At 42.6% G+C, this 27199-nt stretch overlaps 1 protein-coding gene across 3 annotated transcripts in view; it reads left to right on the top strand.

Annotated features, from left to right (window-relative positions):
- The window catches only part of MAML3 (mastermind like transcriptional coactivator 3), a 159745-nt gene that overhangs the window by 11417 nt on the left and 121129 nt on the right, over positions 1–27199 (top strand). Inside the window, exon 1 of one of the 3 annotated variants that reach the window (XM_074541880.1) lies at positions 12131–12685. The exons of the other annotated variants lie outside the window; for them this stretch is intronic. The gene's annotated coding sequence lies outside the window, so the exon portion shown is untranslated. Of the gene's footprint in view, positions 1–12130; positions 12686–27199 lie in introns of those variants that run through there. 3 annotated transcript variants of the gene reach the window in all.

Genomic DNA, 27199 nt, shown 5'->3' on the forward strand with positions numbered 1-27199 from the left:
GGTTAGCTTGGTGAAAGGAAGCGTTTTCTGCCTTTTTTTAACTGCAAGCTGGAGTGATGCTGCTGTTTGCAAGCCGCAGGAGGATACAGGCAGCCTGAAATCGAGCTGTATCTGATGATCACTATGGAGCAGTCTGAAGGGTTTCTCTCAAATTTCCCATAGCATGGGGAAAAACACTGATAGCAGTCTCCTACACATGCACTTCGTCTGGATTTTCATGTAGCTCACCTACCTCAGTGGCATTAGAATAGTAAGACAAGGAATTTTGAAATGAGACACAGATATTTAGAATGTCATATCCTGATAATCCTTTTCCTCAGGGCCATAAAGGACCCTTTCTCTCCCAGGTTTTGAGGTGGTTATAGAGTCACAGAATGGATTGGAAGGGATCTTAAAGGTCATTTACTTCCAGCCCCCTTGCCACTGACAGGGAAGCTTTCCACCAGGCCAAGCTGCTCAAAGCCCCATCCAACCTTATGCTGTTGTCCTCTGGTTATTTGCAGTCTATTCCAAAAAAGATAATTCAAAATTAACCAGGTTAAACTGATGGATGAGGGTGATTTTTTTCATATGTCAGCTGCAGTTATTCTTTAATAAGTTGTTTGTTGTATGTGTTTATTTCCTTGTCTCTGCTGAGGCCCTTGTTTGGAGTGTGACTTTCTATTTTGTTAATAGACATGCACACACTCTGCCCACCTGAAACACTGATTTTTTTTTTTTTCCCCTAGTCCTTAATCTGGATTTATGAGCCCTATTAGTAAATTTAAAATCAATTTTCAAAACCTAAATCAGATGTGCAAATAGGATAGCTTATGCCTAAACTTGCTGTCACCTTTTTAAAATAATCCAACCATTTAAAAAAAAGCAACTGAGCATCACGTTTATACTGAAGTTTTGAAGGAAATTGAACCAGCAGAGGTTGGCATTTAGGAAGTATTCTGGAACAAGGGAGTCTTAAAATTCTGCTCAAGGCAATAGAAGCCTTTGTGCTGATACTGAAATGGGGTTTGATCAGTTTACGGGTTTCAGTTCAGGGCTGGAAGCTGAGTGTGAAGATAGCTGGAGGAGAGTTCTGCTTCCCATAAGGTGAAAGACAAGTATCTAGTAATCTTTAAATATTTGTAAATATAGCAAAACCCCAATTTGATAAACTTTTATTCTTGCATAACAGGTGCACTGAAGGTATTTTTAAAAATTAATTAGGAATCAGTGTTTTCCTGTGTTAATGCAGAGTGGTTTGTGTGTTCATGCAAGTGGAATTGTCAAGTAACACATTTTAATAGTTACCAATCAGTAAGAATTGACCCTTCCTTAGAAAAATTAGTACAATCCTACCATGCTCCCAAATGGACTTATTCATATCAGGATTTCCTGCTTGATGATTTAAAGCCTGTTTAAATTCAGCAGTTTAAATCACTTTGATTTACATCAGCCATTCTGCCTTGGGTGAAGTGGGGTTGTGCTGGGACTGAGTCTCTTTGCCATTTAGCACTACACTTACTCCATCCTCCAGTTTTGAGTTGCTTGCATGGTTTGGCTGATACCTGTGTGCACTTCCTTTGCTGTGCTCATCAGCTCAAACATGTTCATTTGTGTGTGTTTTAACACTTGTATCAGAATAAGGAAAGGGTTGAGTAGTTTAACAGTGTAATTGAGATGATAATGCAGCACAAATGTGTAATTTATACAGATGTTCATGACCAGTAAATATTTTGTCTCATAATGAAACTTGTTTATGTACAGCTAATTTATTTTGGTTTTATCATTTTCAGTTCTGTTTGCTTTTTTACTGGGCTGAAATTCAGTGAGACCTTGATGAGTTTGGGGTTTTTTTTTTCTCCTCTTGCTTAACTACGGATATCAGAGACTGTCCCTCCCTGTCTCTTTTCCTTTAACCTGAAATCACAGGAGAAAATGGTACTTTTCCAGGTCAGATGGGCTTTGTCTGTGCTCAGCTGCCAGGTGGTGAAGGTGTCTGCAGGGCAATTAGATCTCATAAATGCACTGTTCTACTCACTAAGGTGAATTGATTGCTTTTATTTACTCAAGTTAGTTATGATTTATGATATATCATAATGGGAAGTTTTTTTTGACATGTCAACTGGCATTTTGGAATCATTTGTCATGCTCATGTCAAAAGCAATGAGGAAGGACAAGGAGTTCAAGTAAAACGCAGAAGCTTTAGGTTTTAGCAGTGAGCTAGGGGTCTGTTGATCCAGGTGCAAAACACAAGTGCAGAGTTGCTGTAGTGGAAGGTTTTGGAGAGCACAGCACCACCTCCCTCCTCTCCCTGCTGGAAACTAGTGAGCAGGCATTGTAACAAAAGGTAGATTTGTGTGTGAACCGAAGGGTAATGCACCACATCTCGCACCACAGCATTTAATTAGGAGGTGATCTTGAGGGATGCTGTGTGATGCTGCTGTCCTCTCCAGCACCTCAGTTTCAGTGCCTGGATTGTTCAATGGCTTGTCTTCCTGTTCTTCAAAGGGAAGGAATCAAATGTGGTCCAGAAGATTTGAAGCAGTAGTAGATGTGAGTTCAAGTGTCCAAGCTGTATTGTTCTGTTAGCCTGGCGTTATTTATAGATTTACAGATTGCAATCAAATCAGTGCAGACTGGGACATGTTTCCATCACCACTGAGTTCTGAGTTTGTGTTGGATTTGCTGGAGACCTGATCTTGAGAGCTCCCAGAAGAATATGGGTGGGAAACATGAGGGTGCTGGATAGGATAGTAAAATTCCTTGAGGAAATGGATTTTTCTGGGGATTAAAAGAGAGAACTTGTTTGGCAGATGTTTTACTTTTCTGATTGTACAGATCTTGCCACGGTAGGAAGTGAAGGGGAGGGTAGAAGGTGGTTTTAACCTGTCCTGGTAATTCATTAGAGCAGGAAGGCTGTGCCTGTGCTTGGGAAACACCTGGCACACCTGGAATGCACCTCTGGTCAGAGGGAATAGTGTGGTTCACTGGGGTTCTGTAACTGAGTTTCCTTCATTATGGACATGGGCAAAGTCCAAAAACAAATTTTAAGGTTGTCATTATTGCAATTGACTGACATGAGCACTTAAAGATTCTCTGTGTGTGTATGTATATACATATATATGACGACATGTAGTTTTGCCAAAAATGCTAATGTAAGTCTGTGTTTACCTATTGAAAATATAATTGACATTGTTGCCAATTCAGCAGTCCATCCAGGTTTGGCAAATCCAGTAAATGTTGTAGAAAATGACAGCCTTCATATCTTGGGGATAAAAATTTGAGTGTGGCCTGTCAGTGGAACCTGGTTGACTATATTGGAAAATGCTCAGCTGGAGATTGCTTGAATATCATGATCTTTTATTAATTTGTAGATATGCATGGAAGGGAGAACTCTCTTCTCTTTTGCTCTTTGGAGTTAGATATTGAGCACAGGGTAATAAAATATATCTGCATACTTTTCTTCCCCCACAGATTCTGTGGTTAGGAAAACATTAGCAAATCCTGACTGTGACCAACCTTGCCTTTCTGACCATGGAAAAAGATGATAAAATTCTGATAAACTAAAAATAGATTTTCAAAAAAATTGATCTGTGGGGAAAATGGGAAAGCAATTACATGGAAAAAAATAATGCAGAAACATTTATGTGGCTTGATTTGCTTTCCCCAGTTATGTTTGTGTTAGAATGTAGACAGATACACCTATATCACTTCTTTGCAGACATGCTTGGCACTAAAGTTCTGTGTGTAATGAAGTCTTGAAAAATGAGTTATCTGGTTATATTGTAGGAATAGAAATGGATACTTAATGAAGTGGTACAAGAGTAGAAATTATCTGCCATGCATCACAGTTGTTAATCAATAAATGCCTGCAGAGTTTATTTCTGTATTTAATGATACCTGGAATGCTTAGCCCAAATCTGACTGGTGTTCACAACAGCTAAAGTCTTTGAACCATTCTGTGAAATTCAGACCAGGCCCTCAGTTATGCTGGAGTAAATAATCTATATTCTAATACTAATTATTTTTCCTTAATTAGTGTAATTGAGAAACAGTACCGAAGTCACAGCCCGTGCACATTTTGGTGGGAAACTATTGCGCTGCTTTCTAGAAAATGCTTTTTCTGCAGCTCAAAACCTCAGTCAATGTAACATTTTTGGTGGGAAATTATTGCACTATTTTCTAGAAAACACTTTTTCTGCAGCTTGAAAGGTCAGTCCAATGTAACATTTTTGTGTAGATGTGGTCTGAGGAGTGCAGGGCCTGGGACAGACAGGGTGGATGAGTGCAGTGTGTTCCAGACAGAGATCAGATCCAGCACACACACCTGCGGGTGGGTGTAGGGCTGAATATAATAAATGTTAATGAGAAATATGAAAACTCATTAGGAGGGCTTGATGAGGAGAAAAGGAGGTGGAAATGGCAGTGATGTCAGTAGTGCCCGACTGTTCATTAAGTGTGGTCACAGTTTTACCAATTGGGGCTCACTAAGATGACGCTGCACATTTCAAGATGAATTTGGAGTCACTGAAAGGGTTCTCTCGGTTTCTCTGTAGTTAGTTGCTTGTTGTGCAAGTCCTCACCTTCCCTAAAAGCTGGGTTTTTGCAGGGGAAGTGCCTGTGGCTGCCTGTAATTTAACACCTCTCATTACTCATTAGCAAAGGCATCCAGGCTCTCGTTGTAGATGTTTCTCTTTCGTCAGGCTTCGCTTAGGAGAAATGGCTGAGTGATTTGTGACTTTCCTTGCAACTAATACTAGTTTACTTGTTGACGTATGGGAGTTTTCATTCATGACGTATTTTCTGTTTTCACCTGGAAAATCTCTCAATTGTTATATCACAGAAAAGTAAATGTGCTGCACATATTCTTTGGGATTAGTCTGTATCTGCTGGAGGGAGATAGGGGACTGATACGGAGGGAGGAATGCTGTGGCTTGTTTGTGGCAGTTTGCCTTTCAGGAAGGGGAAGATCTAGTAGGGGATTTCTTGTGTTTATTCCTGAGGAAAGACTGAGCGCTGATTCAGAGTTACATGGCTTGGATGCTTACCAGCCTACGTACAAATACTAGCTCTACAAAACACTAGTTAATGAGTACACTTCTTCCCATCAGCAAAACCATCCTTACACGTTTGACAGGGAAGAGAAAGGGAATTTCACTCTGCATCTGTCTGTGAATATTACAGCAGTTCTCATTGCAGTACCTGAGTTTCTTGGCTCCAGCAGGAGATCAGTACTGCAAAAAGCATTTGCTTGTGTTGGAAGGAAACTGGGAAGGTATTGGTGAGATAAGTTCCATTCTTCATATTTTATCCATCCTTAGACTTCAGGTGAGATTTTGAAACTCAAAGAACCTGCAAGACAAGGGTTCAGACAGGGGAAATCATGCCCCGGGCAATAGGTCTGAGACAACACAAGTTAGGCATGCCTTTGGGTGGTTGCAAAGCCTCTCAAACCACTGCTGTTCTGAGTGCAAGATTCTGCATCTACTGTATCTGTATGAAAATTAAATGAGAATAAATTAAGCCTGAGAGGATAAATAAATAAATACCAGAACAAAAATGCAGTTAGGCACTAACACATGCAGGGACAATGAAGCTGGAGGTGTCTGACATGTCCAGTTGAACAGATGACTTGTTGTTTGTGAACATGCTGGCTCATAACTATAGAAGCAGTCACTGAATGCAAGTGCTATATGTGCAGGGACAGCTGTATCTGGTGTGTCTGTCTGAAAACACCTCAGATGCTGCCAGCTGCAGCACTGGCCTGCAGAAAGCACCTCTCTGCTTTGGGAGGAGATGCATGATAGATGTGGAAGCATGTGATGCATAGGTACACATCTCTCTGGTCTTTGATGCTTCCTCTCACTTTCAGGTGTGATTCATGTTTCTGTTTGTGGTTCTGTTTAGTTGTCTGGGTTTCTTTTCTGCTGCCTGTTGTGCTCATTACATTTTGGCTTCCAGTAGTCTTTATTTATCTATAAATAGCTATAAATATTATAGCTATTAAAAAGTTATTAATTCTGATTTTTCCTATTTCCTGACTTGGTAGAGTCTCAATGCTCTGACCAGAGCTTGCTTTTCATGGCAAATTCGTAATAATTGGAAAGATTCTTGCATAATAAAAGCCAGAGCATAAAGAAAAGAGGAGAACCTAATCCTCACATTTAGCTAAACTGTTATTCTGGTTTGCGCTTTTGGTTCTTGCAGTGGCTATGGATACCTATTCATGTTCTGAGTGTTTCATCAACAGTGGCAGGTTGACTTATTCAGCTTCTTTGTCTTCCTTCTGGACAGTGTGTGTGTGTCATGTGTTCTGCACAGGGACATTTATCTCAGATTAGCATTGACAAATAGAGCCAGCGCTCTTCCATAAAAGCAAAGATTGCTTTGCAGACTGTATCTATTGGCTGTGCATCCCCTGTATGAATTAGTAATAATTTAGGAAGATTAAAAACAGGAAGATGGACCCCCACTCTAATTCCTTTCCAGAGATTGGGTGTTGCACACAGAGGAGCTCCAAAAGATGTGGCCAGTACAGGACTGAAAATATGTTATTAGAATTAATCTTTCCCATGGAAAGGGGACGGAAAGGAAACAAGTGCACCAATTTGAGGGGGCAGGAACCAAATATTCTCTGAAGAAATTCTGAAGTAAATCGTTTGACACTGTAAGATATCTTTAAAAAATAAAAGAGAAGTTAGTGCAGTGGTTTTGATAGTACTGGCATGCAGGTATAGTAAAGGGGAAATACGCTGCAACAGTAAGACACTGAAGAAATGAAGGCAAGGAATCTGTTTGAGACACTCTACCTGGAGCAGATAATAAATAAGAGCCCGGTTAGAGGACGCTGCCCATCCCTGCCATGGCAGAGCCGCCACGGCTCCGTGTGCGGGGCTGGCGCTGGCTGTTCCCTCGCTGGGGGAGCCCAAGGCGAGCCCCGGCGCTGCAGAAGCGCTGTGCACGGTGCTGTAGGTGGCACCCTTCCCTTTGCGATGCTGCTGAACCCGTGCCAAAGGCACACCAAGCTGGGGGCCCTCGGAGCGGGGGGTCCGGCCGGCTCCAGCCGCCCGGACCCTCTGGGTGCTGCTTTGCCCGGCTGGAAAACCCGGCAGGCGAAAGCAGGGCTGCCCCCTGTGCTCAGCAGGGCCTCTGCAGCTGTGCATCGTGCTGGGTGCGAGCTGCAGAGCCCGTGTGGGCCGTGCCCTCCCAGCGCATCCCATCCCTGCGGCTGTGCTGCGGGAAACTGCGCGGGCACCGGGAGACGCACGGGATGCTGCTGTTAACGAGACATGGGATGCTGCTGTTAGAGATACTATTGCCTTTGCTGGTTGAGATGCTGCTCTTAAAGATACATAGGATGCTGCTCTTAAAGATACTATTGCCTCTGCTGGTTGTGATGCTACTATTAGAGATACTATGGCTTCTGTTGGTTGTGATGCTACTGTTAAAGATACATAGGATGGTACTATTAGAGATACTATTACTTCTGTTGGTTGTAACGTTTTATTCGGCTGGCACGTTAAGAGGTGGTCGTTAAATCACAGCGTTGCTTCTCTAGCAGTAGCCCTGCCACGAGTGCTGGAGGTTATTCCAAATGCGTGCTTGAGCAACGTGGGGACTGAGGGTCCTCACCCTTGTTTGTGCTGCTCTAAGTAGAGACCACAAAAGGCTGGCTGGCTTTTTATTGACCTTGTGGTTTGGGAGCTGAGAGTCAGGGCACTGGGGCCGAGCTACAGAGGGGTTACTGTGTCAGCCGAGCCGGGGTAACCCTGCGTGGCAAAGTGAGAGGTGGGCTCTGAATGAAGCTTTCATTGCCTGGTGCCAATGCTGTGGCCAAAAGCAGTCAGCTAAAAATATGTCTCTAAAATGGGCAGTCATCTGACATTTTATTTACTGTTGTGGTTTGGGCATGGGTGGATTAAACATTTTAATAAATTACTGTATCTTTTTGTCTGCTGACATTTATCACATTTCACTAATTCAAGAGGTATTTATTATGTGCCTAATAAATTGGAGCTTTGGTGTGCTGACTAATTTGCATGAAGGTGCTTGGAGAAGGAGGAAGGATTGGGACAAGGAGTATGAGGCAGAAAACAAAGCTTTTCATTTCTTATGCATGTGACCTAATCCTCCAGCACCAAATCCTGTGCCAGGAGGTGCTGTATTTGTGCCCACTGCAGGGTGAGAGTGCAGGCACTCAGTATCCAGCATTTGCCATACTTCAGTGTAAGTTCTGCTGCTCTGTGTCGTGGCTGGGCTCCCTCTGCCCTCTCAGCTCCCTGCAAGGCAGGCAAGTCATGTCCCTGTGTGATCATTTCACCCTGATCTCCATCCTAACCATGGCTGTGGCCACAGACAAAGGAATAGCATTTTGGCATTTTCTGCCAGAGATGGAGGGAATGCAGTGATCCTTTAGGGACCTTCAGAAAGGGTAAAATTATGAAGCACTGCCCTGCAGTTGTGCTTTAAAAATGAAAAATTACAAGATATAGAGGGTGCAGGGGAGGAGCTGCTGCTCTGCTGTCTGACACAGAGCTCCCTCTCCCTTCATCTGAAGAGCCATGCTGCTTCCTGAGGCTGCTGCTGCTGCACAGTGCTTGCTCATTTTGATGGCAAGGCATTTTCCAGGAAGGGGAGGGGAAAAGGGGACAGCTAATATCCTCTCTTCACCCCCAGTGCGAAACCAAAAGGACCTTAAGTGATGCTCTACAAATAGAAGAGAAATTTTCACTTATCCCTCTTAGTGGTTGGTACATTCCCCTGCTTCTGATTAGTCCTTCAGCACTGTGAGGAGCCAGTTTGCTCTCACTGCTGCATTTTTCTGTCAGGCACAGACATGCTTTTCACTCCTCCTCTCCCTTCCAAACCCACTTAAGGTTTCTTTTGGGGTTTGTTTTCCCTTTTTATTTTTCTTTTTGCAAAGCAGCCATGAGAGAGGAATAAAATAATTTCAAAGAACGTTATATGGTGAGGATTTTGACAATGAGTGGAAGATTGTAATTACTCTCTGCCATTAGGCTCAGTGGCTCTGGACAGATAAGCTGTATTGAAACGTGTGACCAGGGCATGGGATCATGGATTGTCTTTGCCTGTTGCCATGGAGACAGTGATGCAGGTGGCCTGTGACTGCCTGCCTGTCAGATCTTGTACATCAAACTGCTGCTAAGTGAAAATATGGTGCAGGCATGGGGGGAGAATTGCCAGCAGTCTTTATAGGATCAGGTGGAGGAGAACGAGATGGCTTTAAAGGCAGCTTTTTGTGGGAGCTGTGGATGGCTCAGGGATGCCTCTTTATTTTGTTGATGCCTTCATATGAGCAAAATCAGTTTTAAAGGGGGAAAATGTATACAAATATACATCATTATTATGTCTTTGCTGCTTTCTCAAAGTAAAAATGTTGGTGGTGTTAGGCTGAGCTGGAAAGGGAACGGGGAGAATGGCAAATACTTGTAGGGGGGAGCTGGAGCAGGCTCTAGAACCCAACAATAACAGAGGAAAAGATGATGGTGATGATTTGCTGCTGTACCTCAGAGCTGCTAGCAGAAAGCTGTCCAGATTTAGAGATGTTTAAAAAAAACCACTTAAATTGTGAAACAGCACCTCAAAGTCAGGGCATCTCACAGAAAATGTTTGCTAGATTTGCTGTAAAGTAATTTCTTTTCCAGAGCTGTTCTCTTGTGGGTTTGAGGCCTGCATTCTGTGACATTTCAAGCAGGTTCTGACCCTCATCCCCTCCCTTTCCTGCTGATGGTGCCTTTCAAACCACTGAGATTTACAGTAGTTTCTGACACTAAAATGAATCTGTGTCTTTTTGGCAAGTCCCCCTTGCCTTGTAGTGGCCATTGAACTGCCTTCCCTCTCTAATCTCTCTTTTCTTTGCAAAGAGAAGAGTGAAAGTGATGGTGCAAAAATTAACTTCTGTTCTTGTCAAATGTGAAGTATTTGCTTCCTGCCGTACTTTTTCTACTTCTGGCAGAGCCTATGGGAGACTTGCTTACCCCTTGCAAACTTTAATTGCACCTTTGTGCAAGACTTTGTGGCTAAAATTTTAATAGAATTTTAAAATAGAAAAAATTTTAAATACAAATTTTTTAAAATTTTAAATAGAAAAAAAAATTTTTTAGTTTCCTGGCTTAGTGCTTTCTAACCTGCTATTGAGCTTCTCTGCACTCCAGAACCCAGCAGTACATGTTTTGGTTTTGTGTATTTCGGGGTTTGTAGGTGACACAAATATTTTATTGCTAGTAGGAGGAACTTCTATTTTCATCACAGTTCCCTATGGGGTGTTTAACTAGAGTCAAATACTTATTTATGGATCTGTCAGGGATACTATTGATGTAGGGAGTTATTGAATATTTATAATGAATTAGCAAAATTAACACCTTTATACAGTGTGTGTAATTAACACCTTCATACACTCTGGTAAAGACACATTGCATAAAGGGCAGTTTTGATCTGGGTGGGAGTGGAGGAGTTTCTAGATTTGTTCTATTTTTTGTCTCTGGGGTTTTTTGCTATTTTTTTGACCAAGTTTTGATCAAGGTTAGGTTTTTATTCCTGTTCTAAACATTGCAATGTTTTAGACAAAAAGTGAAGGATGGAGTGGGAAAGGTCCTGCAGTTTAATGGTTGCTCCCGACCAAGCAATCTGTTCTTCCTTCTCTTAAATGGCCAGAATTGTGGGAAATTTGCCTACTTTGAGTCTATTGATGGAAGGCATTAGATAAGTTAGATACTATGCACAAATTGCAGGATGAGAGTAAAATTGTTCAGTATAGTAGTGAGGGAATGGTGTCAGATGGTTGGAAAACACAAAGGTGAGCCCTGAGGTTTCCACGTCAAGGTTTGCTCTTGGTGAGCAGTGCAACACAGAGAAGGAAATGAGCATTTCCTACACCTTAAACTGTACAGATTAACTATTAGTGTTACTAAAACTTTGCAATTCTTGCCTCAGAAGTGTTGTGAAATAGCAGTCAGTGGTGAAGAGGCAGAAGTATGTGAGGTATGAAAGCATGTAGTGATGTTCTGTACCAGATAGCCAGTGTCAGGTAATGGTCCTCAATAGGCATCCCAGTAATCCATGAGAATTGCCTTCAGTGGGTGGTTACTGACAGAAGGCAACCTTGGCTGAGATTTTGGGTTCGTTTGTGGGTGCCTTTAAAGGTGCTGTGGTGTCTTCAGCTTCCACTCCGACCCCAAATGCATTAGACCAGCTTACATAAAGATTTGCGTCTCTAATGCGGCTTTGAGATCACCAAGAGCCAGAAAAGGCCCAGATGTGTGCATATAAAGGTTTTCTAGCTTAAGATGAAAAAACTGTGTTTAAGATGATGCCTTAATTCATGTGCTTGAGGTGCTTCATTGTTTTTTTAATCATAGGTTGCTGGTACCAAATTAGCATTTTGTAATAGTTTTAGCATTAGTATTCAGGACAAGTCTGGGTAGGAGGGGGCTGGTTTTGTTTTTTTCCCCAGTGTTTTTTTGTTGTTTTCTCCTGAAGCTGGAACACAGAGGAGGTTTGGTGTTTACAGTAGCTGTACACAGTTTTAAAGAGCAGAAACAGGCACAGCAATGTAGCTGCTCTATTTCCTGACCAACAAGTCGGCCTGGCTGGTGGGCTGGACTCTTGTTTCTGGTGGTGTGCACCGCACAATGCGGCTTGGGTGTTAATTTGGAGGTAACCAGGGAGGCTGGAGGCTGGCAAGTGTTATCACCTCATTACCCATTGCTCAGGGTTAGCTGTGAGGTTCTGGCCATCTGTACACACACACAGGGAAGGGAGGAGGGGAATGGACAATACAGATTACATATTTCAGGCCAGTGTGGATCCTGATTAAGTTTGCAGCTCATCTCAGCAGGACGGAGCTCTCTGGTTCTGTCTCATTTTTGCAGCTCACAATAGTTGCTCAGCTCCTGCTTGCTGCAAACCCATGCCTTTTAACAGGTATTTTTGCTAGGTTACTGAAAATAATGCTTACTGTTTTTTTGGGTAAGTGATGTTTTTCCCAGTTTGCTGAAAAAATTGGGACTTCTGACTTTTGAACAGTTTAATCATACTCTAGGTGAAAAATAACTAAATAAGAATAATGTTATTCCATCCTCAGGGCTTTTTAAATACAATGCTATACCTAAATAATTAATAAGAAACCACTTTAATCCTGGCACAAGCAGGCTGTGGTGGCATTGTGGTTGTTGCAGCCACCACGGTGCATGTTGTTTTACATTATTAACAGAAATAACGTGGCAGAAGCCGCATGGTGGTGCATCGTGAGTTTTGTGCTGTGCCGTTTGCTAACGCACAGGAAATATGTTCCTGTAAATCTTGTTCAGTGCCAGCCCTTTGAGTTAGAGCAGGGTATTTGTTAGGAATATGTTTGGAATTTTTTGGAAATATGTTTCTGTAAAATGTTGTTCAGTGCCAGCCCTTTGCGTTGGAGCTTGGTATTTGTGGGATGGGTTGAAGGATGCTGCACGCCGAGGCGTTTCCCATTCCAGCTGCTGTGCAGCTGCTCCAGGGAAGGGAAAGGGAAAAGGAGCAGTGCAAGGAGAGGGCTGGAAGGTGCCTCCGAGAACCCAGAGAGTGGGGCGGGGAGTTTCCTGCAGGAACAACAAAGCCAGCAATCACCAGGATGCTCGTCTGCCGCAGGAGTGTCTCTGTTTGGGTGTGAGCTGCGTTCCGTGCCTCCCTGAGAATCGAGGATCGTTTGGTTTGGATCTCTGAGGGTTTCTTTTCCCCTCCCTGGTTAAAGGCTCTTCCCCTTTGCTCCCTCCTCCTCCTGCCTGTCCCCCCTTCCCAACACATCTCCCCATAGGTGGGCAGGCTTTGTGGAATGAAAGCCTGTGCCTGAGAACAGCGGCAGTGCAGGAGCACGGCTTCAGTGCTGCTGACAGGGGTGTCTCTTGCTGCACTAATAAATGCAGCAATGTACTTCTTCTAATGGCGTGGGTAGGGGGAAGTTTGGGCTCTGAAGCTGTGCAAAGGGAGAGAGTGAAGTGGCACATCCATCCTCTCTGGATCTCCTTGGTTTGTAACTGCTTGGGATGGAGACACAGCCTTTGGTGTCCCTGGCAATGTCCCTCCCTGTTGGGTAGGGCTGGAAACAAGTGCAGATCAGGGCATGTTTGGAGGTGAGGCTGTGCAAAGGCTGCTCTGGGCACTCTTGAGTTGCAGATGGGGGCGAGGAGCAGGGATTTCATTCCCCAGGGTGCATTTTCAGCTCAGATTTCCTGTGTTTCGATGCTGGAGCTCACACAATTTCCTGCACTGAGCTCGGCACAGAGGGGAGCGTGCCTACCATGTCCATTTGCGCTGCTCAGTGTGAGCCTCAGCACTGAGACATGTGCCGCTTAAACCGAGTGGCTGTGCCTGTGCCAAGAGCCTTAAATCCACCCGTGGTTAGTGTGCTTCCCTGCACGCTTGGCCCAGCCTGGTTTAGCTTGTTTGCAAAGGGATAAGGCAGTGCTGTGGCTCTAGTGGCATAGGAAACAGCTCTCTGGGTCCCTCTGCTCGCCAAACCCATGCTCTCTTGCACAAAACTGTCAGGAAGGGGTGGGCTCATGAATGGTGAGCCCTCCACACATGGCAGATGGGCAGAGCTCTCTCCTTTAAAATTTGCCTCTGGTCCAGGTGTGTCCTTTCCTAGAGTTCGCTTTTTTTTTTCTTTTCTAATACTGCTGCTCTCTAGGAGCCTAGCAGTCCCCCTCTCCTGTGTCAGCCTTTGTCTCCTTTGTTCTGCCAGTGATGCCAACGCTGACATGCTCTCAGTTCACATGCAGCTGTGGCACAAACAAAGGGGACCAGGGCTTGTGCTGTCACATGAGCATCGTTTGGCTGATCAACAGAGAGAAAAAAGCCAAAACTTTCCACATGAAGTCAAGAAGCTGTAGCTGTGGTGATTCATCGTGACTTTAGGATGGGTGAGAATTGCAGTGAAGGTGGAATATTGCATAGCCTGATCTCAGGACTGACAGACGTTCTGTGTCAGAGTTTCAGCTCTCTTTGAAAGCACATCCCAAAGCTTGGGCTGTCACAGCAGCTTCATGGATATTCCACATGCCCTTAGTGAGAGCAGCTCTTCCTCTTCTCACCATGTGCTAGTGAGAGCAACTCCTCCTTTCTGTGTGCCTGGAAATGCCCGTGCACAGCAGAGACAATAGTAAATATGCTAAAGAAGAAAACATGCCTGCCCACAGGGGCTGGGGTAAAGAACTCCAGCAGCAGAGGGTTTTGATTCCTTCTAGCAGTAATGGAAGAATCACAGACTCGACTGGATTGGACAAGACCTCTGAGAGCATAGAGTCCAACCAAAGACCTGCCACCACCTTGTCAAGCAGGCCATGGTGCTGAGTCCTTCCATAAACACCTGCAGGGACCCCTCCCTGGGCAGTGCATTCCAGTGCTCACTGAAAGGAAAGAATGGAAGAAAGAGGGCAAAACAGATCACCAGTCCTGATTCCAAAGCCAAGCACCCACACTTCATTTAAGTTCTGATGTCAGTGAGTGCTGTTGGCCTCTGGAAATCTGTCCGAAGGCTTGTTGTCAAGATGTAAATTATAGCCAGGTTCCTTCTGCCTGCTGTAGCAATTAAAGGTTGCTGTTAATTAAACTGACTGACCATTAGGAGAGAACCTGAAATTTATACACTCTCAGCTGTTTCGGATGATATATGCACATGCATGCATAAAAGAGCTCTGCCTCTGGTGAAACACTAAATCTCAGTCCCAAAAAAGCAGCTTTTTTGTCCTCTGTGGGTTAAAAAACAATTGTAGCTATTTTTTGCAGTTCTGCCTGTGCTTTCCTTATTGAGAACCTCTGGATGACTGTATGCACTATTAATCTTAGAGCTGGTTTTTCATACTGTTGGGCTCATTGTGTTTTCCTGGGGACATGGGGCAGCCAGAAAAGAGGCTGGTGTACTGTGTCCTGCTTCAAAGTGCTCCAGGATTTCAGTGCCATTTTTCTTACTTCTTGTAGTTTAACATTTGCAACAATTACTGCCACTCAGCCAAAGGTTCTGGTCTGTCACAGCTGGGAGGAAGTGCCCAAGTGACAGTTAGGATTCTGCCTGGCCAGCAGCAGCAGCCTTTGGTCAGTGCTTTGGAGGAGCTGTAACACGTTAATTGGAATGTTTCCCTGTTAACATGTCTCACTTGGGTTCGTGTCTGGTGCTGCTCTAGTGGGGAGGTGGGGGAAGGCTTCTCTTTGTTGAGGTGGCTGTTTATTGTTAAATCCTATTGAAATGTGTCTCGTTTGTCATGTTGTCTCCTAAGATTGACTAGCTGCCTTTTTTTTTTTTTTTTTTAAGGTAGAAGCTGCAAGGAGAGGAGTAATACAAGCTAGATGTAATATTAGCTGTGAGATGGAAATAGGATTTGGCATTCCTGATAAGCTTACAAATTAACAATGTACATTTCACACTGACCAGCTATGGTGATTACATACATTCCTTCCATCTGAAGAAAAACACTGGTAGCAATAACTTAAATGGATAGATAATATACACATTTATTATACTGAATAGATATTTTTCATTCTATACAGCATTTATTCTTAATTTTAAAATTATTTTTTACGGCTTGAAATTCAATACTAGCCATAGTTTGGAAGACTCTGACTGGGCTTCCTTGTTGCTGGTGGAAAACATAACTTTCCACCCTGACTTGCAGTAGTAATAGGTGGAAGTAGTTAATTCAGTAACATTTGTAAGTGATAAACTGAAACCTCCTTCTTTTAGATTTTAAAGACTGAGAAGAAGAGAGTGCAAAGAGCCAGGTCTTGATGCTATGACAGCACAGACTGGCCTGGCATGTCTGAGGTGGCATAGTGTGGGCGGTGAATATTGTGATACTGACAGATAGCAAACTCCAGAGAAAACACAGGTTGCTTTCACCCATGAAAAGGTAATGCATTGCATAAAAGATTCCAGGAGCTCCTTTGCAGAGTGTTTCAGCTGGGAGGCCTATAAAGCAGAGGAATGGCAGGAATAAAAATTCTAGAATGGATTGTAAAGCTGCAGCAGTAAGTAGTGTGCTGTCAGTCTCTGGATCAAAGCGGTGACAGCAAGTGCAGCAGCTCAAGAAGAGTTTAAAGACCTGGGAAAATCAGCCAGAAGGGCAGTAATGTTAGCTCCATCTGCCCACCAATGCGAACAGGCTGTAAATGACAGAGGACATAGCTCTAGGAGTGGGTAAGGACAGACAATGTTTCCAAATGGGGTTGGTTTTAGTTTTCTAAAATATTCAAGAGGAAAGCTGTTTTCTTTCTAGGAGTAAATATATCTGGCCCCTTTCAGCAGCTTGTTTTATGTCTTGCAGTAGTTATCCTCCTAAAAGAATGTGGTTGCACTGTGCTGTGAAATGCTCCCTCATCTTTTAAGTTACCAGACTGGGCAGGTGATTGTTTGGGAGGAGACACTAATATGCCTAATTGCAGGGGGAGAGGAAAAGGTGATCCTTTTACTGAAAAGCGTGACTCCTACAAAGTGTGACACCAAGGTAGCTACAGCTTAAATGCCTGGAAAGGAAAAAGATGCTTAAATGAGAAGAGACAAATATTAATGTAGAGCAGAGAAATTGTTGGTGAGGGGAAAATAAGCTCAGTGTGAGTCATGCAAGTAGTGAAGTGTATGCTTTTGTAGGAAAGCTAGAGACCAAGATGAGTGAAAGGAAGTTAAAAGGACAAATATATACATACATACATATATTATTTATATATATATAATTTTTATATGTGTATATGTATATATAATGAGTAATTTTCTTCCAGAAATATATTAGAAATCCACTAGAGAGCTGATGAGCCTGAATAGCTCTGGAGGCTCAAGAGACAATTAAGAAGAGAAAATTAGAATATAAAATACTTTTTACACTGGAATACCCGGTGTGCTTAACATTACCTTTTGGTAAAAAGTTGGCAGGAGTAGAGATACTTTTATACTTCATAAACCCTCATTGAATCTCGTGATTTAGCGGGCAGTGATACAAATATGAGACTTGGGCTCTGCTTGTAACTTTGCCCTGTAATGCCCTTGTCTGTGCTTTATCTTCCTGGTCTTCTAAATGGAGATAAAGATTGTGGCTTTGTTGTTAAAGCAGTTTGAGATTGACCAACATGAACGTGTAAATATGGACAATACTAACATTATAATATTTGAACTGCATTAATCTATTAAGTCAACAGTTATTTCTTTAGTATTAGCTGAATTACCTTCTAGGAAAAAACAACCCCAAAATAAATGTGATTTAATTTATCGTTACAGCTATAATAAGAGTCTGGAAGATTGCCAGTGCTCTTTTTATTAAGGTGGGAGAGATGATAAGGGTGATCCAGGGAATTATAAACTCATGACCCTCATTTAAGTGCCTAAGAAAATTGTTGAGAAAGTCATTATAGATGTCATTATAAAGTACCTGAGGTGCAAACCAGCGTAGCTTTCTCTAAGTGTAAACTTCCTCTAACATATTAGAATTCTTTCAAAAAGTTAAGGTGGTAGTGCACAATGGGAAAAATGTTTGATTTATTGTAACTTATTTACATAGGCTGTATTTAGACGGCTTTTGTTGAAGTTTTTCAGAGGAGGCTGTTAGGGAAAGCTGGTAATCAAGGGGTGAGTCTTATAGTCACGCTGCAGGTTTAATAACTGTCTTAAATAGGAAGCAGAGAAATTGGTTGGGCCAGAACCAGTTAAATGCAGTGTCTTCTGGGATGCTTTCATGCCAAGTTGTATTTAACCTTTTGATTTCTGGTAGCAAGCATTAGCAGGTCCCAGGAGGGCAGAGAGCAATGCTCTTTATATCTTGCCTTTAAGCATTCCAGTTTGTGGTAATCAGTGGCCAAGGAAATTCCTCAACTAAAGACTTCCATGTTTAGGAACAATTCTAAGGACAGCAAAGGGAATCTACAGTCTGTTAACTTGTTTTAATCCCTGGTTGAGCCCTTTCCTAGTTTTTGCACCCACAGTTGCCCAGTTTTCTGCAGCTGCACAGCAAGCAGCTTTTTCCTGTTGGGTCTCAAACCTCTGCCAAAAGGCTCAGAGATAGCTTGCTGCAAAACCCGGAAAGAGAAGAAATACTTCTCTGTGTGTGACTTCTACTACCCACAATTTTCAGCTTCTGGTGTCTACTTCCTCACTGCTTTGTCAATTGTAAGGCTGTCTCAGGAGGTTATTTTTGTTTATTTTGTTTATAAAGGCTCCTAAACCACTGGTAGCTTTCCTGCTGCCCACCCTGTGTGCTTTGTACCCTTTTAACATATTAAAATGGTTCATTGGCAGATATGACAAGGATCAGGGCAACATACAGTAATCTTTGTGGCTGGGAGTAGTGAGAGACAGGAGGTGGAAAGGGAATATGGGAGCTCCTCTTTTTGGTACCTGTGAGTTAAGGGGTTTTGGCTTTACATCTTGTCTGAATACTCAACCACACTCCTCTGTGCTGTACATTCTCATGTACAAAAGAGTTGTTCCAAAAACTAGAGGATTTTCACAGTTTGCGAGCAGTTATGAAGAAAACATGCAAGATGCTGAAAGCCTGTAGTCAGATTTTATCTGGAAGTGCACATGCATTATTTTCCCTGGAATTGTGGGCTCCCCTGGATACCTGCATGCCTCTGGACACATGTTTTCCTTTATTGAAGGAGTGGAGCATGTGGGCTAATGCAGGACTGAAGCCACTGCTCCAGATGTGAGAAGCTGATGCATTCAGAGGCTGTTTCCATGCACACTATTGGATTTAAAGGAGAAACCCAGCAGGAATTCTTTGTTCTGCAGCTTCCCGGCCTGTTCCTTGTGCTCATGCAGCAAACCTCATTGGACAGCCACTTTCAGGCTGGTTTTTCCCCCACGGGAACAGTCACTTCAGTTGAGCCCTTTGTTGAGATGGCTCCTGCTGTAACTTTTAAAAATAAAGGGTGTGGGGCACCTGTCTATTCTTAATTGAACAATTCTTTTGAAGTCTGTAAAATGTTTAATGAGTGGTTTGGGGATTTTGTTGTTTTGCTTTTGATTATTTTGATTTTTTTTTCTCTTCTAGTTTTAAACACATTCCTTTCAGTAGGTTGTCTTCACACAACTGCGAAGATAGTTCTGATACTTTGTCAGTTCTGGTAAATTGGTAAAGTCCAGCTATGTAAGATGATCTTTTTCTGACCTAAATTATTCTATGATTATAGAAAAAGTGAAGCCAGAGCATGTTAAATAAGACAAAAAGAAGGTAAACAGGGTGAAAACCACCATCTTTAGAGAGGACAGAGTTGACATGAAAACTTGTGAGCTGTATTTTGAAAAACAAATAGTCAAAGTAAGTAGTGAAAGCTGTTTTGGAGCCAGCACCTGCCCAGAGTTGCCAGCCAGTTTGTGTTCTGCAGTGTCACTGCATTGTGGTTGATGTCTCTGTGCAGTGTGCCTGCAGTTACAGAAGTTGTGAATCAGCAACTTCACTGGGTCAAACAGCCAGAAATTTTTCTTCTCTGATGTGTTTCCCTTATAAAGCTTAAAGATGTTAATTGTAAGAAGAGCAAGTGTTAAACAGAAAAAAAATAAGCATACAGCATGGCTCTTAAAAAGGGGGAATGCTCACTGCCTTGAGGTACAACTGTGTTAGAGTTTTGCCTGAATGAAGTCAGAAAGATGAGATGCTTTGTTTTTTGAGTCCCTTAGTTATGCTCTTACTCCTCAGTTTTATAATATATATTCTGCTTTATCTGAGAAAGAAACCAACTGTGATTTTGAAGCACTAGGCTTAATTCATCCTGATCAGTCCAGGTGGAATTATACAGAGGGAGAGTTTGTTCCAGGCTTCCTGAGTATTCTGAGAGAACAATTATAATCTAACCTGCAAAAAAAACATGGGAAGATCTGTAAGAGTACACTGTTACCAGCAACATTTCTAAGGCGCTTTTATTTGTCTTCCCTTCATTTTATGCTGATTACAGTTGTGTTTATTACATATGTTCCCTTCTTTCCTGTAGATTAACTATGGAGGGATAAATGTGTTTGCACATAAATATGTTTACAATAGAAAACTGTCATCCTTTTTAAAGAAAAAAATTATGTATTGCTTACAACTATACATATATGCTATTTTATCAGCTCTTAAACATTTGTAAATTTAAAGAAAAAATATTTGAACTACTAGATTTGCTTTCAGCACAGGAAGAACTAAGGTAATAAGAAGATATTGTGTTATTTTGTCTCTTCTATGCGTAACCCATATAAAAAGGACAACAGTAAAGGAAGTTCAGATAATGTCTTCTCTCTTCTGTAAGAAACTCAGTATTCCCTACCTGCTCTCTCCTGCCTTTTACATGTTTGGACATGTCATTTAGCTTCTTGGTGCATCAGGTCGTGACAGAAATTATATCTGTTAATAAGAATTTAGCCAACTGATGGTTTTGGGGACCACTCAGAAGTGCAGCTTGTGCTGTCATCCTTTTAGCTAAGCTGAACCAAATGGGATCAAGGTGTTCTTGTTCCACAAGGGGATCCCCACAGTTGCAGTTCTTCAGGATCGACAGCTGTGCTTTAGTTTCGCATCCTGCCTTAATCCGAGTTATTGTTCAGGTCCAGGCAAGTACCGTCCTTGGAGCAAACAGGCCCTGTTAAAGCAGACAGAAAACCAGCTATGTGCTGTGTGTGATTAAACATAAGTTAATTTCAACATAAATCCACCCACACAGTGATCTTGCTGTTACCCAGAGTTCATAAGACTTATCATTAGAAAGGGGAAATGCTGCTATTCCAGCCCTGCCTGCTGAGGGACACAGCTTCATGTCTCAGCCTGATCCCAGCCCTACCCAAGCTCCCTCCTGACCACAGCCAAGCCCTGGCAGCACAAAAACAGCACTCCAGCTTCACAGCAGGAAAAGATGGTTTTATCTTCAATTCCTCCTCCTTGTTCTAGGGAGCCAGGTCATGGTGATAAAGCCCCCCTCACTCCTTCACGTTAAGGTTATTCTTTTGGTCTGCACTGCCATGGAACTGCTTGCACTGCACTCGTGGTGGGCTGTGAAAATTTATGCCTGCAGAAAAATCAGGATAGTGACTTGGCAGGCCTTACTCAGTGCAGATTACTGGGAAGATTATGTATGGTGTTCACAGCTCCAAGTGAGTAAATGGCTCGGGAGGTGTCTGTGTCCCAGAACTAGGCTGCTGGGTGCTCCAAGGCCACCACAGACAGGTAGCTGGAAATACTTGCTCAGGGAGATTGTGAATGAAGGTCACTCAGTGCTGATGAACGAACACAGCTCAAGTGGTGACAGCTGTGTTCTCTGGTGAGAAAGCTGCAGAGAATTATAATTGTGGGGATGATACACAGATGCTCTGAAGCCTGCAGAACTCAGGTTCTGTTCCTGGGCATGCCCCTGCTGGTGGCTCGTTTTGATTTGGTAGAAGAGACACCGGTGAGTTGTGTTGGCCAATTAATTGTCTCTCAGTGAGATTTCAGTCCTCGTTTGGCTTAACAGCTTTTCCAAAGTGCCTGCACACCTGAGTAACAAAGCAGGGTCCTGAAAAGCAAATTGGTGCCTTGTATGCAGGTGACTAGAAACTCACCCCTTGCTGCAAAGGGAGATGTGTCCTGCAGCATATGGTCAAGATATCAGAGGTGGTTACCCTTGGTTCCCCTTTCTGTGTCCATCACATTGCTGCAGTCCTGGCTTTGCAGAGACCCTGGATTGGCAGAGCAGCCCAGGGCACCCCTCAGCTGTACCTTTGCCCTTTTGCAGCACGAGCTCCATCCTTCTCCAAGCAGCCACAATGTAAAACCAGGTCAAGTAGTTCTGTCCTAAGGCTGAGCCACATTAGTCCTGGATGCAACTAAGTCACGGGGAGTAGAAGTTTCCCCAGGATGTAAATGTGATCCTTAATAAGCAGGCGTTTATGAGCTGATAAAAATGATCTCAAAGGTCAAGAATCAGCCCCACAAATGGAGAGAGCAGAAATGATCACTGGCTGTTTCTCCCACTGTTTTGAGTCAGAAGTCTATCTGAGGGTTTAGTGCAAAGAGGGTTAAAGCACTTGTAAGTCAGTGCCTGCCAGTAGGGAAGAATAATAAAGCCTGCATTTCTGTGTTGGTATGGGGCAAATGCTGCAGAAACAGGAATTTTATTATATAACTCTGCCTCCTACGTAAAGCTTTGGGTGGTGTGGAGGGGGGAAGCTGGCAGGGCTGTGCGTCATTAGAATCTCACAAAACATGGTGCCACAATCAGAGTCCTGTGCGTGCCCAGGACTGTGTGACACTCACACATTCCCTGTGGCCCTGCCACATCCCTGGGCTTCGGTTCCCTTGGTGGTGCACAGCTGGCAGGGAGGAGGCTGCCTGAGCTAAAGGTGCTGTGCTTTCTGCCGTGGAAATGGAACATGAGAGTGTGGGAGGGGTGGTGGTGTTTGTTGTTGTTTCACAAAGATTTAATTAAATTATTGCAAGGAAAGGGAGGGAAAATGCAGCTCCTGACTCAGAAAATGCTGAGCTGGGCACACCACCTCTTAGAAGCAGAGAGGCCTGGAAGCACTGCAGGGTCAGGAAGCCCTTCTGGATCATGTGTGGTTGCTTTGTGGTGTCCCCTTTGCCTTCTGCAGGAGTGCTTCTCACAGACACTGGGGGAAGCTGCATTCAGCTGTTGTCAGGATGAGGTGGTCCTCCCACAAAAAGAGACTCACAGATTTGGAAGGAAAAAAGAGATCCTGGTTATTTTAATATTGGAGTAAAAATGACCCTTTGTCTCAAAGCAGTGGATAAGCAACAAATCATATTAATGTCTCTTAGGGTGAATTGAGCAGCACTTGTCCTGTTGTACAAGAGAAAACTCTGACATTGAGTGATTGTAATTCTCTGCCAGAAATGGCAGCTCCATGGATTTTCTCTGAGCACATGCCTGGTGGTCTGTCTGATGAGATTTGTAAGTGTTTTCTGTTGTCTGCATCTTCTTTAAGATCCAATGCACAAAGTTAAGAGGAAGTGAGAAGATATTTCTGGTTTTGTGTATGTTGTCAGCAAGCCACCAATGCAGCCGGGAAGAGCATTCTTCGATCTGATTATTCAATTCTCTGTAAGCCAAAATTAAAGCATTCTTTCTGTTCTGAAGATCTGACAGTTAAAGGGTTTAATTCAGAAAAGTGTTTAAACCATCTGTATTTAAATAGGCATTTAAGCACTTCTTTGGATTGTATCCTAATAGGGAGGCTTAGCTGAATGAGGCTGAACTGGAAAAACTGAAGGCAAGGAGTGTATTATGTTAGTGAAACACCTGGGGGATGCCTGGAAAGCGTTTTGCTGCTTCCATTTCAGTTTTTTTTTATTCCATTTTTGTTTGGTGGATTGGATGGAGTTGTGCAAACACAGCCCCAGTGGCACAGGGCAGGGAGAGAAAGCAAAATGGTGATGCAGGTGAAACAGCCAGGGAAATGGCAGAGGTGTGAATGAAAATCAACTTCTTGTTTTAACATACAAAACAAAGATCGAACTATTTTGGTTCGCATAGGTTGGGAGGAATGAAGAGCTGGTTCATTAACAATGGGTTCCTCTAGGTGTTTAATTGGCTGTTGGTAACTTGTGGGGGATAATAATGTGTGACTTCTATCAGCACCATGAATGAGTTACTTGATTATAAACCGAACATATCAGAGATAGGGATGTTTTATAAATCTCCCTGTAAGTCTGCAGCTGGCTTAAAGAAGAGGTCAGCAAAATTTTTTAGCAGCCAAACAGTTTGCACAGATTATGACACGTGATTCAAAGAAATCTACTGGGCTGAAAAAGGGGATTCAAGTTCAGTTTTCATGGACCAGAGATACCAGCAAAGTTGAAAAGCAGATTCTGTTTGGCATTATCACCACCCACTTTTCCCAAAGATGTTCTACTTTTCTAAGCAGCCTCTCTATTGCTGTAGCTATAAATAAGTATATAACTGTATGCATGTGAGAGATCCAAGTTAAAGCTTGTATTTAAGCTGAAAGGTTATATATAACAGAGCTGTACTAAAGATGATAAAAGCCTTATTGTTCTGTTCATGTTTTATCTCAGTGTAGTGTGCGTGTTCATGGGCATACAGACAAATATTAACATAGACAGACATGCATAGGACCAAAAAGACAGATGTTAACATAGGCATGCACAGGACCAAAAAGCAGTCCTGATTCTCTGCTCAGTTTCTGTAGTTGGTGTAATTAACTTTCATGATGCAAATGGAATAATTCTAAGACAGTAGGCCAAACAGACAAAACCCTGTCTGTTTGTACACAAAGACTGAAATTTAGATAAGGATACTACATGGCAAAATGTGTAATTGCTAAGTTTGGTCATTTCAGGTTCACTTTAAGAATCTTAAAAAGCTTAGGCTTAGAAAGCTTCCCGGGCTCAGCTGAAGAGTTCAATGAGTGTGTGTGAGCCCTGTGTGTGTGTGTGTTACCTGGAAACACCAGGTAACAAGTGTTAGTTTGTAGCTCCATGGAAAGTTGTAGGTTAATGAGCCTTTACCTCATGTCTGCTATGATCTAGCAATGCACGATTACTTCCTGTGGCTCATCCAAGTCCTGCTAATTTGTTGTGCTTGCAAACTTGGCTGCTTGTCTGTGAAATCGCAGACACTTGTGAGATCCACAGCCTGCCTTATTCTCTGTATCTTCTATTTTTATTATTTTTTTATTTTTATTTTGACTGATTTGTCATCTGTTGCTAGTCAAATGTATATGGTTCTTAAGTTCCTGCAGGAATCTTTTAGTATGATTCTAGATTTGATGCAGCAATTCAGACAAGATGCTCTTAGGTAGCAAAGCAGTACTGGAAAGGACATGTAGCTCTAAAAGGATTTAAAATAAAAAGGGTTGCTAATGGAACACAAAATCACTGTGTGGAATGTGTTTGGATTATTGAGGTTTCACTGTATGCCAAGGTCCAAAGCAGCCACTAAATAAGTTCCAGGTCACTCTGAAATCCACAATGCTTTTTAAACGGTGAAAAGGGGGTTTGTGAGACCCAAAACATACTCCCACTGATGTCTGCTCATAAATCTCTGATGCTTAGGTAGGATGCTCCTGTTATATCTCCCTGTACTTGAAATTGCTCCATTTGGTGCTCAGTTCAGAATAATTCTCTTAATTTTGGCCATTTGTTGCCCTCTCAGTCCTATTCCAGATTTTCTTTTGGATTTCTCATGGTTTTATCCTAGATTTGCTATTGCAATGTCTTGTTCGTTGGTGTAATGTGCACAATAAAGTGAATATCTGTCGTGTTTCGCTTCCAAACTGTACTAAGGATTTGCTATACAGGAGAATTTCTTATATTTGTGCTTTCAAACGTTTTGCACGTCTTATGGATTTCCCCCCATAATTGTTGTATTCTTCATTTGGATTTATTTTCATGTAGATGGCATCTTAAATTTTACATTACATCACCAGCTGGTTGCAGAAGGACATATCAAACTTGAGAAGGAAATGTTGAGCTGCTGGAACATCACTTAGAAAATCCACACTGCAGTTACCCCTTATCTCAGTGTTTTACAGAAAGAGTTAACAGCTGTACTTGCATGGCTGAAGAGAATTACTAGCCTGGCTGCTAATTATCTTCTCTGCTGGGTCAGACTTTCCAAGAATCAGTTTATTACAATGAGAACTGTCTCTCATCTCTCTCTTCAATATCTCTGTCTTAGTTTTCCCCCCTAGGAAAATATTTCAAAGGATCTGCAAAACATGCTTTATTGTTTGAAGAGGAATAGTTTTTGAAATTTAGGCGAAAAAGTAGTTTGCAAACTTCTCCTTGGGGATTTATTAATGGAAGGTTTTGCCTGTATTGCTAAAATGGATATAGAAGCTGTTATCTGGATAGTTGTTCCTTTTCCTTCATTGTATTTCTGTTGGAAAGTGGAGTCCAGCCCCATTGACACTTGGGGTGGTTTTCAGCCCGTGATAAATACACAAGGTGTCTGAGCCCATCTCTATTCTTGTATCTCTAGTCTGTGTGGATTTCTTTTTTGTGCCTTTGTGTTCTCTCTACTTGATAAAAAATGGCAGAGAGGAAGTTTTCCCCTTCAGTGACTGTGATGTGGTTTGGTGGTGTGGCGATTATTGTTCAGGTCATTTCTTGTAGTGCAGAATATGGCTGTTCCTGCATGCTTTCCCATTGAGCAGGTGCTTTAGATTTTTCCAGTTCCAATTACTACTCAGTAATTTTAGAGTAGTGAAATGTGTAATTGTAGATGCTGTTTTGGTGCCCTTGTAAATTCTTTTCTTTCCAGGCTTAAAAGCTGACAATTGCATTGTTGGAGGTGTCACTGGAATCACACCTTGAGCTGGCAGGAAGACACCATGCCCATCTCCTTGTAGGACTTTTGGCTGTCATTTGCAGGTGTTGTTTTTCTCCATGTGAGGTTGGTTTGAGGGGCACTCCTCATCTTCTCTTGGTTTCTCACCAGGCTGTAGGACCTGTCAGGGTGTCCAGCCTCTGGGAGACAGAGCTGTCTCTCAGGTAGCAGAGCATCTCACACTTGTCTAGCACCCTGATTTATTGTTTTGGTTCCCCTGAAGTACTTGGGCTGTTTCACATCCTGGCTTTTATTATCTGAGGAATATTATCAGCAGCAGATAATTTCTCTGTCATGGAGACAGATTTCAATTCATGCTTTCTTGGGTTTGAGACTGGGTTATTTGATTCTATCTGCCTCCACCCTTTAACTCTTGCAAGTAAAATCAAAAAGCTGCAGGAAGGCTGCTGCCAAAAATCAGCTTTTCAGAACAGGAGGAGTCTTTGGTGTTCTGTGTTCAGTGGTGTGTCAGTTGTAAACTCTTCATGCTGATTTATAAAGCTTTGCATGGCCTTCGAGTGTCTGATGAAAGTGTCTTGATAACCACCCCCTGGTGCTGCCTTCCTGGCTGCCTGTGGAACTGGATTTCATTCTGCCACTCACAGAGCACTGCACCATTATTCTCCTGCCTGCTGAAATGCTCTTTCAGAGCTATCATTCCACTGAAGTTGTGTAAAAGAAGCCTGGTTTTTGGTGGCACTACCTGACACCAACAGCAAGACTCTCAGCTGGCTTTCTGTTACCAGCCATGCAAGTAACATAAAGCAGCAGCTTTACCAAAAGGGTCATGATTGTTTAGAAATGCATTTTTATTGTAATTTTGTAAGGCTTTTCTTAAAGAGACAATTAGTGGTGCAGTCGGAAAAAATGTTTTTCTCCTTTAGGCATTTTTTCTGCTTTTCCTTCAATGTGTTGGAAGGAGCGA

The sequence above is a fragment of the Zonotrichia albicollis genome, chromosome 5 (genome assembly GCF_047830755.1).
Source record: "Zonotrichia albicollis isolate bZonAlb1 chromosome 5, bZonAlb1.hap1, whole genome shotgun sequence".
Classification (NCBI taxonomy): domain Eukaryota; kingdom Metazoa; phylum Chordata; class Aves; order Passeriformes; family Passerellidae; genus Zonotrichia; species Zonotrichia albicollis.